At 33.5% G+C, this 15,903-nt stretch overlaps 1 pseudogene; it reads right to left on the reverse strand.

Annotated features, from left to right (window-relative positions):
- Positions 1-6,038: 6,038 nt before the first annotated feature.
- Positions 6,039-13,573, reverse strand: LOC116406031 (annotated as a pseudogene).
- Between the last annotated feature and the right edge of the window lie 2,330 nt (positions 13,574-15,903).

Here is a 15,903-nt window from a genome sequence, read left to right on the forward strand (position 1 = left end):
TCTCTTTTATGTGATAACAAACAACGAAATTTATTTGAAATCTGTTATAAAATAAAATCACTCAGAATTTGAGGCTTCAAACAAAGCTTTAACGAGATGTTGACTGTGCATAGTTAAGTTAGGTTGGTAATTATTATTTGGAAAGTTAGAATGTCTGTGTTTGGATCTTTGGAGTAGTGAGTTGAGCTAAGTTAAAAGTTTGTGTAAAGTTATGTTGACGTATATGTGGTGCGTTTTTTCTAAAACATAATTGAGTTTGTATTGAGTTTTTTTTTTTTTTCCTCCAAATGTACACTACTTTTTCTATAAAAAAAAATTACTAAAAAATGCTTTTTTTTCTTCTATTCCTTCAAATCTAACAAAACTTCTACCAAGTAAACATATATCATACTTTGACACCTTATATTTCAATAAAATGAACATTTTTCTCTACTCCCTAACCTTCAATTTTGAACTCTCAGTTAATTTTAACTCCATCATAAATGTTAGCTAAAAAGAGAACAATTCCTATCTTGTTTCGTTGTTTGTCCACTAGTTGGAGGAAATGTGCAAACGTCTATTTACGTGTTCACAAAAAATAGAGTTATCACTAACGGTCTCATTATAGGTGGCCTTCATCGAAGTTGGTCTCTTGATTATATGTTAGTGTTGGTTGCCAGAGATGGTTGTCATTGAAGTTGATCATCCAAAGTGATATTCATCGAAGTTTGTGGTTAGAGGTGGTTATTGGAGCCTAGAGTTGGTCACCTAAAGGTGGCTGCTCAAAATATGTCAATGGAGTTGCTTGTGCAAAGGTAGTCATTAGAGTTAGTCACTAGGATTTTCGTCGGAGGTGGTTAGCGGAGCCCCAAGTTGGTTGATGAAATTGGCGACACGAAGGTAGAAGTCGAAGTATGTCACTGAAATTGCTTGTGTGAAGGTGATCATCAAAGTTGGTCATATAAGCTCAAAGTTGTCGGAGTATGTCACCAAAGTGTGGTAGTGGTAATTGTTAATGGAGGCCAATGGGGGAAACCATTTAAAACATTGAATGGACGAAGAATTGGAGAGAGTTGGAGTAAGTTGGTAAAATAACCAACTCAATTCCATCAACAAAATAATTTGACAAAATTAGCAAATTTAATTTTGTAAATATTTTATCAATTGCTATTTTTAAAGGCATCGAAAGCAAAATAATTGATTTTGAATAATATAAATTATTTTAAATGATATAACACTATAAATATTGTCAAATGAATAGAAGTATTAAATGAAAATGTTCCTAAATTTGTAAAAGTTTTGAAATCCAACCTCTCACAATTTTATTGTTGTCTTATGATAAATAACCTTATAAAATATTTATTCTAAATGCAAATATAGCTATAAAGTTTTACACCCTTATTTGAAATTTTTGCATATATCACCTCAAATAAAATATCTCATACTTTTTTAAAACCAATTAAAAACGTTAACGATCGTATCACTATCTAAAATTATCACTTTTAACTTTAAATGCTTTTTTTTCTTCTTTTTTTTCTTCTTTTTTGCTTTTTTTTTTTTTCAAGTATAGAGCATCAAGTGATAAACATATATATAACATAAATAAAACGTAGAACATCAAGTATTGAAGAGTGAGCATTAAAGCATCGAGTGAGTATCTAGTATCTAGTATCTAAAATATAACATAGAGAATATAATATAAAGCATAGAACATCAAGTATCGAGCATTAAGTACAATAGATCGTGCATCAATTAGCGTTTTTCAATTATAAGTGTACTGCAAATTTATAAGGATGAATTAGTAAATTCACAAGATGCTTCAGTTCATTTTTGAGTCACTTCTAAAACTCTAGTCATTTTTATTAGATAGGCATTCAAATGATGTTACATCCATATGAATCACTCCTCATATTCGTCTTCCATGAATTATTTTATAAAAAAAGAAAAAAAAAGCATTAAGCATTAACAACTACTCTAAATTGAAATGTTGATACTTCTATTTCTATTAAAAGCAATGATTGCAACACTAATAAAAATGGGTTTATGAGAGCTTAAAGAAGAAGTGTGTTAGATGATTATAGATAAAAGGTAAGATTAAAGTTGGATAGTTCAAAAATGAAATGGACAAAAAGTTAGGAGTGGAGGAGATATTATATATTTGTTGTACCAACATATTATTTGTCCTTTTGGCTCCCCATTCTAATAGCAATGATGCCAAAGCTATACTTTCAAACTTGAGCTATACTTTCAAACTTGAGCTATACTTTCAAACTTGTACTAAAGTCAATTTGTATGGACTTGTGCATTCATGACTTCATCAATCACAACAATTACTTCCCTTTTCTTTTCTTTTTCTTTTGTGTAATAGAGATGTTTATAGGTGAGGATAGTGATTTCTTATCCTTTATCTCTCTTTTGTTAAATTATAAGTTTAACCAAAACCATTACATCCCATATCTATATATGATTATAAATATCATCTTTCACCTTTATATGAAATAGGTTTTTTAACTTTTCAACAATGTCTAACATAGCATTGACACAATATTGAACATTGTTTTCAAAGTTAACATATAATTGAACTTTGTGTTTTATATGTCAATATTAAGTAACTCTCTCTTTCTCTAAATTTAGCCGCATTTTTAATTCAATTATTTATTTATTTACATTGTTATTATTTCTACCTTTCTTTTATGAATTTTGTTAGTGTTGTAAATTTAATTGCATTTATTGTCAAATAGTGATGAGAATGGTAACAGTAACAAGAAGCAATGGTAATTTAATCTTCATATATTGAATTGGATGAGCTTTGTGAGATGATGATGAGAAAGGCACATCAATAAAGGCTGCCTTTTTCTTTGTGTATTGCCCATCACATACTTCCCATAATTGGTCCCCTCAACCTCAACCTCAACCTCCCAACTTCCCAACTTCCCTTTTTTTTTTCTCTCTTTTTTCTAACAACTTGTACAAATCCTTTTTCTCTACCTTTTATCATTTCAATTCTTTTACCTTTTTCTTTTTTTCCCTTTTCCCAAAAAAATTCTATTTCCCTTTCTCTAAACCTTGCTTGGTTTAGGGTAACATGAAGCACTAATATAATATATCAATATAAATAAGAAGAGGGAGATGAAAGACGAAAGGGTATTGACGTCGAGTCCATATCAGTTTCAAGAGTAGTTTGGCTTTTACCATGATATACCTAAATGATATAGAGGAAATGTCACTTGTGATTACACCAAATAACACATTATATCAGTGGAGATATGCACGAGGTGCAAATCTTTATTTGGGTTGTTCTTGCTTGCCCATACGTTAGAGTCTTGCAAGCATGTGACAACACGATTTAGAAATTGGTGGACAACAAAGCACAAGACATATTTTAAGGATAATAGACACCATTTGGTGAGCACCCAAACTACTCAAGAATTGAGGGAGTAACCTAGGTGGTAAACATATTCATTTGGTTAAAGCAATGGCTCCTACCCTCCAAAAGGAGGCCAAGGAGCTTAGAGAAAAAGTGATGGTAGCAGAAGTGATCGTCATTGCAAGAGACCTTCGAAGAAAGCAAAGGCATTAGGTGATGATTTCTATGGAAAGGGTTTGAGTGCTCTGAAAATTCCTAAAGTTTCGACACTACTAGTTCACATATTTTTCTTTTCTTGTATTATTGTTATTATTATTATTATTATTATTTTATTATTATTCTGTTAGTGGATGATTTATTCATTACTTATTTCTATAGTCACCTTTAGATGATCATCTTCAAGAGCTTGAGCAATGCAACGATGAATCTTTGACACGGCCTCATGTTGTGGATTTGGCCATTAAAGAAGTTGGTACCTAAAAACTACTAGTTGCTGAACAAGCTGAACAATCATGTGCTCTCCTCGAGGAGAATCGACGTGGTAAGATGAAAGTGAATGAAAAAAATGTTAAAAATTTGAATCCTCCATCTAAAGGAAATGTCTGCCCCAAAGAAACTTCAGAGAATGTCATATCCACACATGCTCTTCTCCAGATTTCTGAGTTGTCTTTAAACACTTCCAAGAAGCAGATGGTAGGACACCCTGTGCCTTCTCATGGGTTGGTGAAAAGATAGTTTCAAACATACTTCAGAAAACGGCTTTATGCATGTGAGAGGACATTCAAGACAAGATCATGTGCACTCTTTTTAAATATATCTCAAGATTTAGACAAAATATAACGACGATACTTTCGAGAATTGCGAAGATCTATGCAGACAACCTAACTCCTTGTTGAAGAATATTTAAACAACTATTTTAAGAGGGTAGACAATTTCAATGTTGTACAATCTTCGTATTTTGCGTAGTTGTCGTCGACAGACAAAGCTCATCAATTAGACAAGAAGCCTTAACTTTGATAAACCAATTACGAAAAGATGCCAAAGTTATTCAAGAGAGGGTTGCACAATTGGCTTTGGAAAAGATGGAACTAGAAAGCAGACTTCAAAGTATAAATACTGAGTCTAAACAGCTATCTATCTTATCTTGTGAGAAGAACGAAGACATAGACAAGAAAGAACTAGAAGTTGCAAAGATCCAGAATGAAGTCAACACTCCGGCTATCAAAGAAGAAGCATCGAGGCTCTAGCTACAGTTCATAAGAGTATGGAGGCTACACACGAGGAATTTAAGAGCTTCATGTGGAAGATTTGACTTTGCTCCCCTTCCCTTTTTTTTATTCGTTTTCTTTTTTTAATTTCAGTAAATACAAAACTTTGCTTTAATGATAATGAAAATTTCTTATTTCATGTTGCTTACATACCATTTACTATGAGATTAAGTCATAATGTCGATTACTAAACTTTTTTCTTGCACATATAACTGAACTTAAAGTTAACATTAAGCTGCCTACGTACCATTTTTATAACATTGAGATCAAATAGTTTGATTGGGTTTTTTTTTTTTTTTATCACTCACCTTTTAAGCTCGTGTGGGTTTGGAGATTATGCAGTTTAAGCTCTTGCGATAAAGAGCTTTTTACATAATGACGTTACACATAAAATGTCTTGAGAATCCTATCATTGATTGGGGCAACTTTTAATCTATCTCGATCAACAATCTTGTATACTTCATTTGTGTAAACTTCTTTGACAATGTAGGGTCTATTTCATTTCATTTAGGTGTGAACTTATTCCCTATATACCTTATCGTGATTATCGATCTTCTTATAGCAAGGGATTCCTTGATGACAATCCCAACTTTAGGAAACTCCATCAATTGCTGGGATTCCTTGATGACAATCCCAACTTTAGGAAACTCCATCAATTGCTTAAGAATGCTCTACGCAATGACAGAACCTTGATTCTGCTCCTGGATGATTTCCCTTGAACACTGTGGGTACAGGTCCTAGTCCTGTGTAACCGTCGCTTGCAATAGAAGATGTGCAAGTGTCGCTTATAGAAGATTTGGATTAAGCTTTCTTTATTGTCATTGGTTTGCTTGTAGATTTAGATGATGAGAGAGAGATAAGAGGTAGAGATATCCCATCGAACGTGTCAATTTGACCAAACAATATTTCTAATATTTGATCCTTTAATTTTCTCTCGATTGAATGTCTATATGTTTGATTTGAGGAAGCTACAACACATAATGTTTTTCTTCAATCTTGGAGGGTGGTCGACGAGAGTCTTCTTGTTCTTAGGAGAATTCTCTTTAAACTCGAGAGTCTTCTTGTTCTAGGAGAATTCTCTTTAAACCCTATGGATAAAAATTCTATCTCCACAGATGAGGAGGACTCTTCTATTTATAGTCCTCTTATGGGCTTGGACTTTGTTGATCCATGGATCAGACTCATGGATCCAATCACATATATTTTTGTCATATTTAGCTCTCCAACAAGTTAACCTTATTACATAAATTTTTGTCATATTTAGCTCTTAGGCTAAAATTGTACAAATAAATAATATTTAATTGAACCTAAAATAGTTAACTTTAACTTGAACCAACGATGAAAATATGTGATCATCTTATGTCAACACATGTCAACTTTTAATTAGTCCTAAATTCAATTATTTGTACTTGGTCCAAAAATTCTTAAACCAAATATCATATCCAACATCATATTTGAAAAGGCAACAAAATCTAAAATTACACACCTGTTTGTAGCTCACTTTTCAAAACCCTATACTCAAAAGATAAATATGATTGAATAATTGATAATTTTCTATCAGGAAGAATAAATTAGTAACAAATAACAATTAAATGGTAATTCTATACCAAGGACATTGAACTTAACAAAACTATTTGCAAATAAATGTCTATAATCTAAGGTGTGAAACCATTGTTATCTTAGACAAGATGGGGGTTTCATATGCTACAAAAAGAGGGATACCACCATATGGGCGAGCCATGGCTGAAGAAGTTTAACCCAGTTCTGACCACCATGCCAGAGAGATCTCCTCCAAGTTGTTGCCTAAGACTTCAAACTCTGTATCCCGATTCCATGCTGCGAAAGAACTCCGTTTTCTCTACTGCTAATCCTATCTGACTATTCGACTATTCCTGCAACAGCAACAAACATCAAGACTGATCTTGTCCGGGAAGTTTGTTAGATAGAGGGAGGTGTCCATACATGAAAAAACTTAACGAAACTCATCGTGGAAATCATAATCGTCCTCATCATCTTCGTTGAAAATGGCACTGTAAAATACGTAAGGATGATCGATCATTTCTGCCAAGGTGAGACGTCCATCTTTATCTGCATCAGCCTGTAAAATAAAGACAGAATGAAGATGTTAATCAACAGATGTAGTTGCTCCCTCTGGAAGATGAAAATATTTTCCAGGCCTAGTCTAATTCTAGATCTTATGCCTTATGGTAATGTTTTCTCATTTAGAAAACATTTGCAAGAAAGTTCTTCCATGTAAAATGATAAGATAAATGACGTCATACTATATCTTATGTTCTGAGGCTGATAGAGAACACTTGTCTATCTTATTAAAATCAATGAGGACCATAATAACATTAACAATTATGCTACAGTTTATTGAGTTAAAAGTCAGATGCAATAGATTCATAATGAAATCTGATAAAGGAACTTCCAAGAGAATAACCATTCAGTCCACAAAGTGCAAACAGAAAACAATTGGTGTAATGACTGCGTTTTAATATGACCGATTTTACTACTCGTAAAATGAATTTTACACAATATTACTTATATGTGATGGGTGGTCGGTCAAGTAAAAATTAAAATAACTGTACAGAGTATAAAACAATCCATGGACAACCCAGCAAGCTCTCACTGATAGAGGAAAAGAAAGAGTAAATTGTTTCTACAACCATACATAAGAATCATGAGATGTTTGTTGATGACATTAATATGTGCCACAATATCCAAGCAATATCTCAATCGTAAAAGTAAAGCTAAAAAATTCATCGACTTGCATATGGGTTTTAAGATTCGTTATGGATGAGTACCTGCTGTATGATATATTCTGCCTGTTGTTTTGCATAGTAATGCTCTGATGGGTGAATTTTTCCAATTATAGGTAACAGCTCTTCATTAGACAGGTGTCTATGAAAAACAAAATACAACACACAAAATAATCCTTAAAGTTGCCAAGGAACTCTGCAGTTATAACAAATGAGAGGTTGTCCACATTATAAATAAATTTTGGTTACCCGTCATTATCTTTGTCTAGCACCGCAAACAAGTTTCTAGCTGGGCCATCCCTGGAATCTTCAGAATGATGTGAAGAATTGTGATTCTCGTCATAATTTCTCACCATGTCAAACAGTCCATGGAAAAACTCGTTGAAGTTTATCTTTCCATCCTTGTCTGAATCTCTCTCCCTATAAGGCCACTCACCAATTGACTAGTTAGCAAAACCGATGAAATGCCAACCCCCAAAAATAAAATAATAATAATAAAGGTAGTGCCCTTCCATATACACTAATTCTGGTTGAAAGATAAGCACAACTAGATGCTATACATAAATGTAAAAGCTCCTTCATTTCCTTTGATTCACAGATTATTTTTAAGGAACATTCCATTGAAGCAATTAAATGATGTATAAAAGGCTATAGATTTGGGAGTGCATACACCATAATAAATATTTCTTGAGAATGGCAATAGATTTATTTACAATAACAAAAATATCTGTCACGTGTTATAGGGCAAAAACATTTGTTTAGATGCAATGTAAATTTTTTTTTTTTACGTAGTGAAATGTATCGTTACCATATGTACATGTAGTCTAAAAAAATTTAACTAAAAGTGCTTTTTTCATTGTGGACTCAAGATTACCCAAACATTTTCATGGAACTGGTAGAGAGGATATCTGCGGTTCGTCACTTCTCAAAATTGAATATATTAGCCAGTCGCCCAGGCTTGGTTTCAAAAACATTGTATGCTTGATACCCCAAACCTACTAAAGTTCAAGTTTGGGGAAGACTCAGTTACAATGAAGTGGTTGAACATGATATTCTCTCCGAGTGATGAAGATTTTAGATCTAGTGATAGACAGTTTACCAGACTCTCGTCTTGAAATTTACAACAAAGGGAACTACAAAGTCAATTCTGAACTTCCTGAGCTGACAGATATGCTTAGAAGAACTACCAAGTCAGTTCAAAGGAAAAAAGGGAAAAGAAGTACTCTTCAGTAAATTTGTTCTTGTGGACTTTAATATAGAGCTCCTTTTATATGCCGCCTCCCAATTGATATGCTTTTGAGCATGGAAATCTAGAAAGCATGTTTCTTCACTCTGCTTTTTTTTATTTTCTCTTAAGACGGGGGGAAATAAAAAGTAAACAAAAAATGAATTTGAAAAACAATCGAAGTAATTGGTGTAATCCAATTCTTCATCTCCTAGCTTCTCTCATGTTGCCATCCTCTTCTAGCGAAGCCCGTTTTGTCCTTGATTGGCTGTAAGAGGGGACTGATGCCAACAGGCCATCACTAAGAAACAATGGAAGGAAGCACAATCTATCTATCCCCAGTGAAGTCGACAGAATGTTTCTCTTTTTATAAGGAACGACGACAGGGTTAACATCAAGGACAAATGGAACCTCTAACAATCTCTACAATGATATAATATTTTACGACTCCACTTTGAGCATAAACCCTCATACCTTTTCTTTTAAAATCACCCAAAAGGTTTCATACTAATAGAGATAATGTCTTCACTTATACACCATGCATCTCTCCTTTTTCTAGCTAACGTGAGACTACATTTGCCAACGTGAGACTTCATTTGCACCTAACAATAGGTATATTCAGAACTTCATAAAAGAAAAAAGGCAACAACCTAAGGGCCAGAAGCCTAACCTAAAAGCTCAAAAGGAGGAAATAAAAGAACCTACATGAATAGAGCCTTCCAATCAGAAATGTCAAACGATGATAAGAGAGGCAATCATTCCTACGCCTTCAGAAGGATTTTAATTGAAAGATGATAACTTGATAAGATAGGGGATCAAATCAAGAGGGAAGAATAGATCCTTCGCAATGAAATAACCAATTAGAAGGAATGAACAGGATGAAGACGCGCTACGTAAGAAATAGGTCTGACTAAGAACAGTTTGAAGTAAATGGTGCAAATAGGTTTGGAAACATAGGTTAGTTGTTTTGAGTAGATGCTTCCACGACAACCAGCTGAAAGTTCTCAAGAAATCCACAGATCCATAAGAAGATTTGTATTAGAACCTTTGGCACTGCTTAGAAGTGAATGCTGGGTATATGTGAAAGGATGGTTGAAGTTCCCTCACGTGATCAACAGCTAAAAATTAGATGAAATAACCAAAGTTCAGTTTTATTGAATGTACAAAAGAACAGCTAACTCAGCTAGGTGAAATAGAAGCTTACATTAGAGTAAAAGAGAATGCTCTTAGATTTGTACTAGTTGAAGTCAAAATCCAAAGGATCAATGAAGAACTGTCCACATTTCAAACACCGACCAATATGAAGAATAATATTTATGTATATATAACCAGGCATTCGTGGAAGTTAAAAGTCGCAATAATGGAAAAACGGACTTGTTTCTGGTGGACAAGAGTACTTACATCCCAACTGTTTTCATGTTTCCCTAGTAACCCAAGTACTCAACCTAGAAAACCAGCCAAATGATGATTCTACTCCAGATTTGGTTAAGACAAATACAGTCTGATGGAAAAAGAAAAACCATCCTCAGTCCCATCAGACAATATGCCCAAGCAAATAATGAGTTGTATTGGTTCACAAAGAAAGAGAAGCACACTAGCAAGGCACGTGAAACTTTCCAGCCAATAAAAATTAGAGAACTACGCTTTGCAGCAAAAACTTCTTTAAACCTTCTCTTAGGAAAATTAGAACATGTGGCTAAAGGTAAAAAAAAACTATCGCCAAAGATCATCAGAGCTTCATCTCCAATGTGGGAGTCCTGATTTCGGAAGGCCTCTCTCTAATAAGGAGATGAATAATATGATTGCCCTCATGCAAATCACAATTAACCACTAAGATAAATATTTTTGGACTTTAGAGAAGAGCAGAATTTTCACTTGTGACATTGTATTTTTTGGCATTTAAGGAACAAAAAAATCCTTCCTTATTTGAAACTTCTCAAATCTACTGGGCAAAGAGGCACCGCCAATGCGAAGAGTTAACATTTTTCATGCAGATTTTACTCTAGGACTGAGAGGGAATCTGGCTTGGATTTTCAAAGAATGGAAAATCATTATTGGGCTTTCTCTTAGGTGTGGTTTTATGTGCTTGAGAAACAAAAACCTAAAAATTGCTATATAGACCAAATCTTTGGAACTTTAGTAGATAGTTTTGGTGTCCATTGGAGTTTCTGCTGTACCTTCAGGCAATCTCCACACCAACTGCTTTTTGATAACTTTATGAGGAAAGCCAAGATTCTTCGGAGAAAGATTCAGAGCTTTTATTTGTGAAGACATGGCTTAAAAGAAACCATAATTTTTCTCAAAAGATGCTTGGGAGACAGAAGAATGTTCCAGAATCCATTCAAAATAAAGCTTCCTTTTGAAGTGCAAGGCAAGTATTTTGTAATGGTGATTCTTTTATGTCAACATTGGAGAAGCTTGCTGTAATCCGGCTTGACTGGTGAATGAATTTCCTATCACCCTATTTGTACTTTTCCCCCTTAATGGTATCTTTTTTGTCTGTAATAAAAGAAAATGGCAATAAAGTAAATCTTTGTGGGGGTTGAGGGGATAATTATCTCAAAGAGTTTCCCCATATTATACCAAGCGGCTGGTTTGAAGATGTACAATCCTAGAGACAGTTGGATGGAGAAGATATAGGCGCTCCTGAATATTTTAAGAGCCTTGAACCAAAGAAAATTTGGAAATCGACTGTTACTGATTTAATGCTTCGAAGATTTCCACTGATATCCCTCTTCCTATTCCTAACAAGCAACTCTCAAATCAGCGAAGGAGATTCATCAATCAACTTTTCACTGATGACCAACCTCGTAGTCATCCACTTCTATATTTAAATGCAATTCCCTTTATTTAAATCAGTCTTCCCTGTTCCCACAATGGATGAAAAGAATTACAACAAACTGTCATTCATATTCGAAAAACAACGTTCAAAATAAAAGACATCTCTTTCTTGATTCAGTGTGCTGTGTTTTTTTCCCTCTCTAGGTGTTCTTGGAAGTGTAAATTATATATCATCATCAGATACTGATGCCATTTGGAGCCCTTTGATCTTACGACTGTGAAATTGCCTTTAGGAAGTTGGAGCATAATATTGTACATTGGTTTAGCTTCATTACAAAGTTTTTGTTTGACGTTCATTGACAAATGGTAATGAGAATTTATTTTTGTACGTTTGCAACTTTTTGATACAATGTCACCATGAATCTCTATCATTACACCATTCTGGAGTTGGAATAGAGTTGTAATATTGGTTGATTAAGTGTAATTTGATTTAGTTTCGCAGATGAATGATTTTAAAAAAATGCTCAAAGTAAAAGACTTCTACAACTAGAAGGATCCCTAAACTGAATATTACAATAAAGAAGAGAAGAACCCCACAAACTTTTCATTCATATGTTGTTAAAACGAACAATTCAAATGTAGTCATTAACAGCGGAAGCTTGGCAGCATGATAACACTAGTAGTAGTTTCAGCAGAGACGAAGAATAAGTGAACATGCTAGAAACAAAAGACATGGAAACTAATAGAAGCGAATCTATAGTATCAATAAAAGTTTTGTCATAAAGTTTCATTACCGTATTTCTTCCTCACACAGCCAATGAATTAGCTTTGGGTTTTTGCTGTCAGCTGGGTGCAGAAAGCTAAAAGTCCAGAGATGAAGAAAAATTATAAGCATATCAATCAACATATCCAATAAACTTTCCATTCTCGCCACAGAAATAACTCTTCAAATATTAAAACTTACTCATTGAACTCGGTCAAATTCAAAAGGCCATCTCCATCCACATCTGACGCATTAAAATGCTCCAATTTCCACCAACCCATATCGTAGCCAAAGGAACTATTATCTGGCGAGCAGTTTCATAATGAGTAACACACAAAAGAACTGCCTAAAAAGAATCTACAAGTAGAAGAAAACATAAGAGAATTGGAAAAACTACTGTGAATCTACATCATATTTGCAGCAATTACATATTTTTAGTGTCAAAATACTTCTCGCTTAAGAAATCGATCTACACATTTTCCAAACTCGAAGTCCTAGAGATTGGACAATACAAACCCCAAACAATTGGCAATGAGCAAGATATACAAGAATTAAGACTCCAATCCAAGAGCATTTGAAGAAAAACATACCTGAATTGCGAACCCAACTAGGAGGCTCATACTCGGAAAACGAAACAAACCCATCATGATTCTTATCATGTGTCTCCAACTCCCTTTGAGTCCTATGCAAAGTTTCCCTCTGAGCCTGATGCAAATTCCACTCAGTCAATTCCTCAACAGTGACAAATCATCATCAACTGGATCAACATCAATCTTCGGAAACAGCAACATGAGCCGGTCGGTCACATTGAACCTATTATCATCATTAATATAGTCCTCAGCATCCGCAAAATCCTCCCACTCGGGTTGCGATTCTTCACCGGGGGCCGATTCCGTCAAATGCGCCGCCATCTTCGGATAGTGTTGCTCTACATATTGCTTCTCCCATTGGCGGTCTTCACGGCGGCGCTCAATGTGAGCGACAAGAGGGTCAAAGGGGACAGGCTCGTGATGGTGGTGAGAAGGGGTAAAAGTGAAGTTGGAGCGAAGCTTAAGACGGCGATGGCGGTGATTAGGGGTTTTCTTAGGGGAGTGGGAAAGGAGAAGGAGGAGAAGAATGGCAAGTGTAATGTAAATGATAATGGAAAGTTTACTCATTTTGGAAGGTTAAACAATGGCCGACAATGGCTGACAATAATGGAGAATGTGGGGGGGATTGAATGAAGGAAGAATTGATGAAGATGGAATGAGAAGGATTGAGAAAAGGAGAGAAAGACGTGCGGAAGGAGATTCCTTGAGTGAAGATGAAAATCCGATGAAGTTGTTGAGAGAAAAGGAGTTGACGATTTGGACTAAAAGGAGTTCGTCATTGGTGATCAATTGATGACATTTGTAGATCTGATGAAATCCCCTGTTTTTCCTCAAAGCTAAATCAATGAATTCACATCAAAATCTATACTTCTTCAATTATGTGCTAAATTATTCACTTTCTTAACTTTCTTAACTATTTTACCAATTTTTCTCTCGATCTAAGTTATCAAATTTTATAATATATTCTATCATTTTTTTTATTTTTTTAAATTTCGAATCCAATTGAAAAAAATTTGTTTATAATTTGATGTGATAAGTTTTGATCTCTACAATTTGATGAGTTAGAGAGTCCTTGAGCTATGGGAGAATTCTCTTGACCTTTTGGAGTTTAAAATTTCAAACTCTTACAATAACTTATCTATTTAAAGAGTTATTTGATAAAATTTATGGATTTGAGCCTTCTTAGTCAATGGACCACACTCATGACTTCAATCACATGCATTTTGGTCATATTTAGCATTTTGCTCAATTGAACTTAGACCAAGTAAACAATATTTAATTGAACCAAAATAATTAACTTGATACAACCGCTATGATGAAAACATGTGACACTATGAGAATTGGCTCATTTATGTTTTCAATTTTAATTTAGGACACATGTCAATTTTTTAATTAGTCTCAAATTCAATTATTTATACTTTTCATCATTAATTTAATAAATAATAATGTGATAATTCGTGTTTGTCTAAAAAATTTATACTCAACGGTCCCATTTATTAGCTGAAGAGTATAAAATTCTATTTGTATAATTGTGGTAGGTGTTGTTAAAGGTGGAATATAGGGAATTATAACATAACACATATCACTCCAATCTATTAAAACAAATCATCAATTTATTAGACGTCCATCAACTCCCTAACGAATCATCAACTTTTACATTTTACATTTTAAAATGTAGGGGTGAGTGGAAATATAGCAAATATCTACCGATTAATTAAGGTTATAGCAAATCTTTAAAAGAATTGCAAGTATGGCAAATTTTAATTAAATTTCAAGGTAAAAGACAAAAATACCCCCAAATACACTTTACGTATTGTCTTCCATTTTAAAACGTATTTGGGATGTTGCTCATGGTCTATCAATGATATGTTCTTGTTAGTGATTGATAGATTTGGAGGATGTTGAACTTGTTTCTTAGCATGCTAAACTTTGTGTTTTGTTGCTTAGGGATATGGTCTATCAGTGATATGTTTATATCAGTGATAGACTTGAGGGATGTTTAGTTTGTTTGCATTAAGACGTTAGTAGATGCTTTAGTTCAATGCACATTTTTCTATATGTTGTTGCTTATGGTCTATCAGTGATATATTTCTATTATTGATAGACCTTGAGGATGTTTGGTTTGTTTGGGGTAAGATATGTTGGTGGATGTTTTAGTTTAAGTGTCATTTTTTAATCTATCAATGATACGTTCTATCATTGATAGATTGTAATATGTTTAGTAAATACTTTAGTTTAATGTGAAATCATATTTTGTGTGTTATTGTTTAGAGTCTATTAGCGATATGTTTCTGTCACTAATAGACTTGGAAGATGTTTAGATTGTTTTCATTATAATATATATTTATAAACTCTAATTCGACATTATCATTTCAGGTTGTTCAAAAAAAAATGAAAATGATGGAAATAGCAAAGGATGTTATAAATGTTAGGCCGAGAGACAACTTAACCGATCAAAGAAAATGTTGGATAATGCAAAAACTAGAATATTAAGAGACCGATTTATTTGTCCCTAGTTTTCATTTGCAACTCTCTCATTGAGTAAATGGATATTGTATTATTAGTTTTGCGATATTTCATGATAGAAATATTTTATATGATTTTGTCAATTGATATAGAAATGTTGGACCACAGTTGAATATTGCAAATTGACTGGTTTTCAATGGATGTTGAAGTTTTATTAATGAATATCATAATGATGAAAAAAAGTTCACAATGGCGTTACCTCTTCATATTTAGTTGATTTTATCATATTAATATAGAAAAATGTTCGATCACAGTTGAATAATCATTGCAATTATAAGCTTTTGTGTTCCCACTAAGAAATTAGTATTATACATGTTGAACAATTGCAATTTAATATTAATTGATGCATTTTATTGAGAAATTTTTTTGTTAATATACATGTTGAAGTCTATCATTGATAAACTATCAACTATAAATCTTAGTAAAACTATAAATTATACTTCATTACATTATTTCATATTACTACTTTACAATAAAGTAACTACTGCTAACAAAAAAAATGTTCTCTATCTTCAAGCAGAATGATTCTCATCAACAACGTAATGTCACATCATTTTGTGACCAATAGGATGACAATTACTACACTTTGATGATTTTTCTTTTCATTAATCTTTTTTTTTGTTTCCGTGGTCCTTATGCTTG

The sequence above is a fragment of the Cucumis sativus genome, unplaced genomic scaffold (assembly GCF_000004075.3).
Source record: "Cucumis sativus cultivar 9930 unplaced genomic scaffold, Cucumber_9930_V3 scaffold54, whole genome shotgun sequence".
Lineage (NCBI taxonomy): Eukaryota > Viridiplantae > Streptophyta > Magnoliopsida > Cucurbitales > Cucurbitaceae > Cucumis > Cucumis sativus.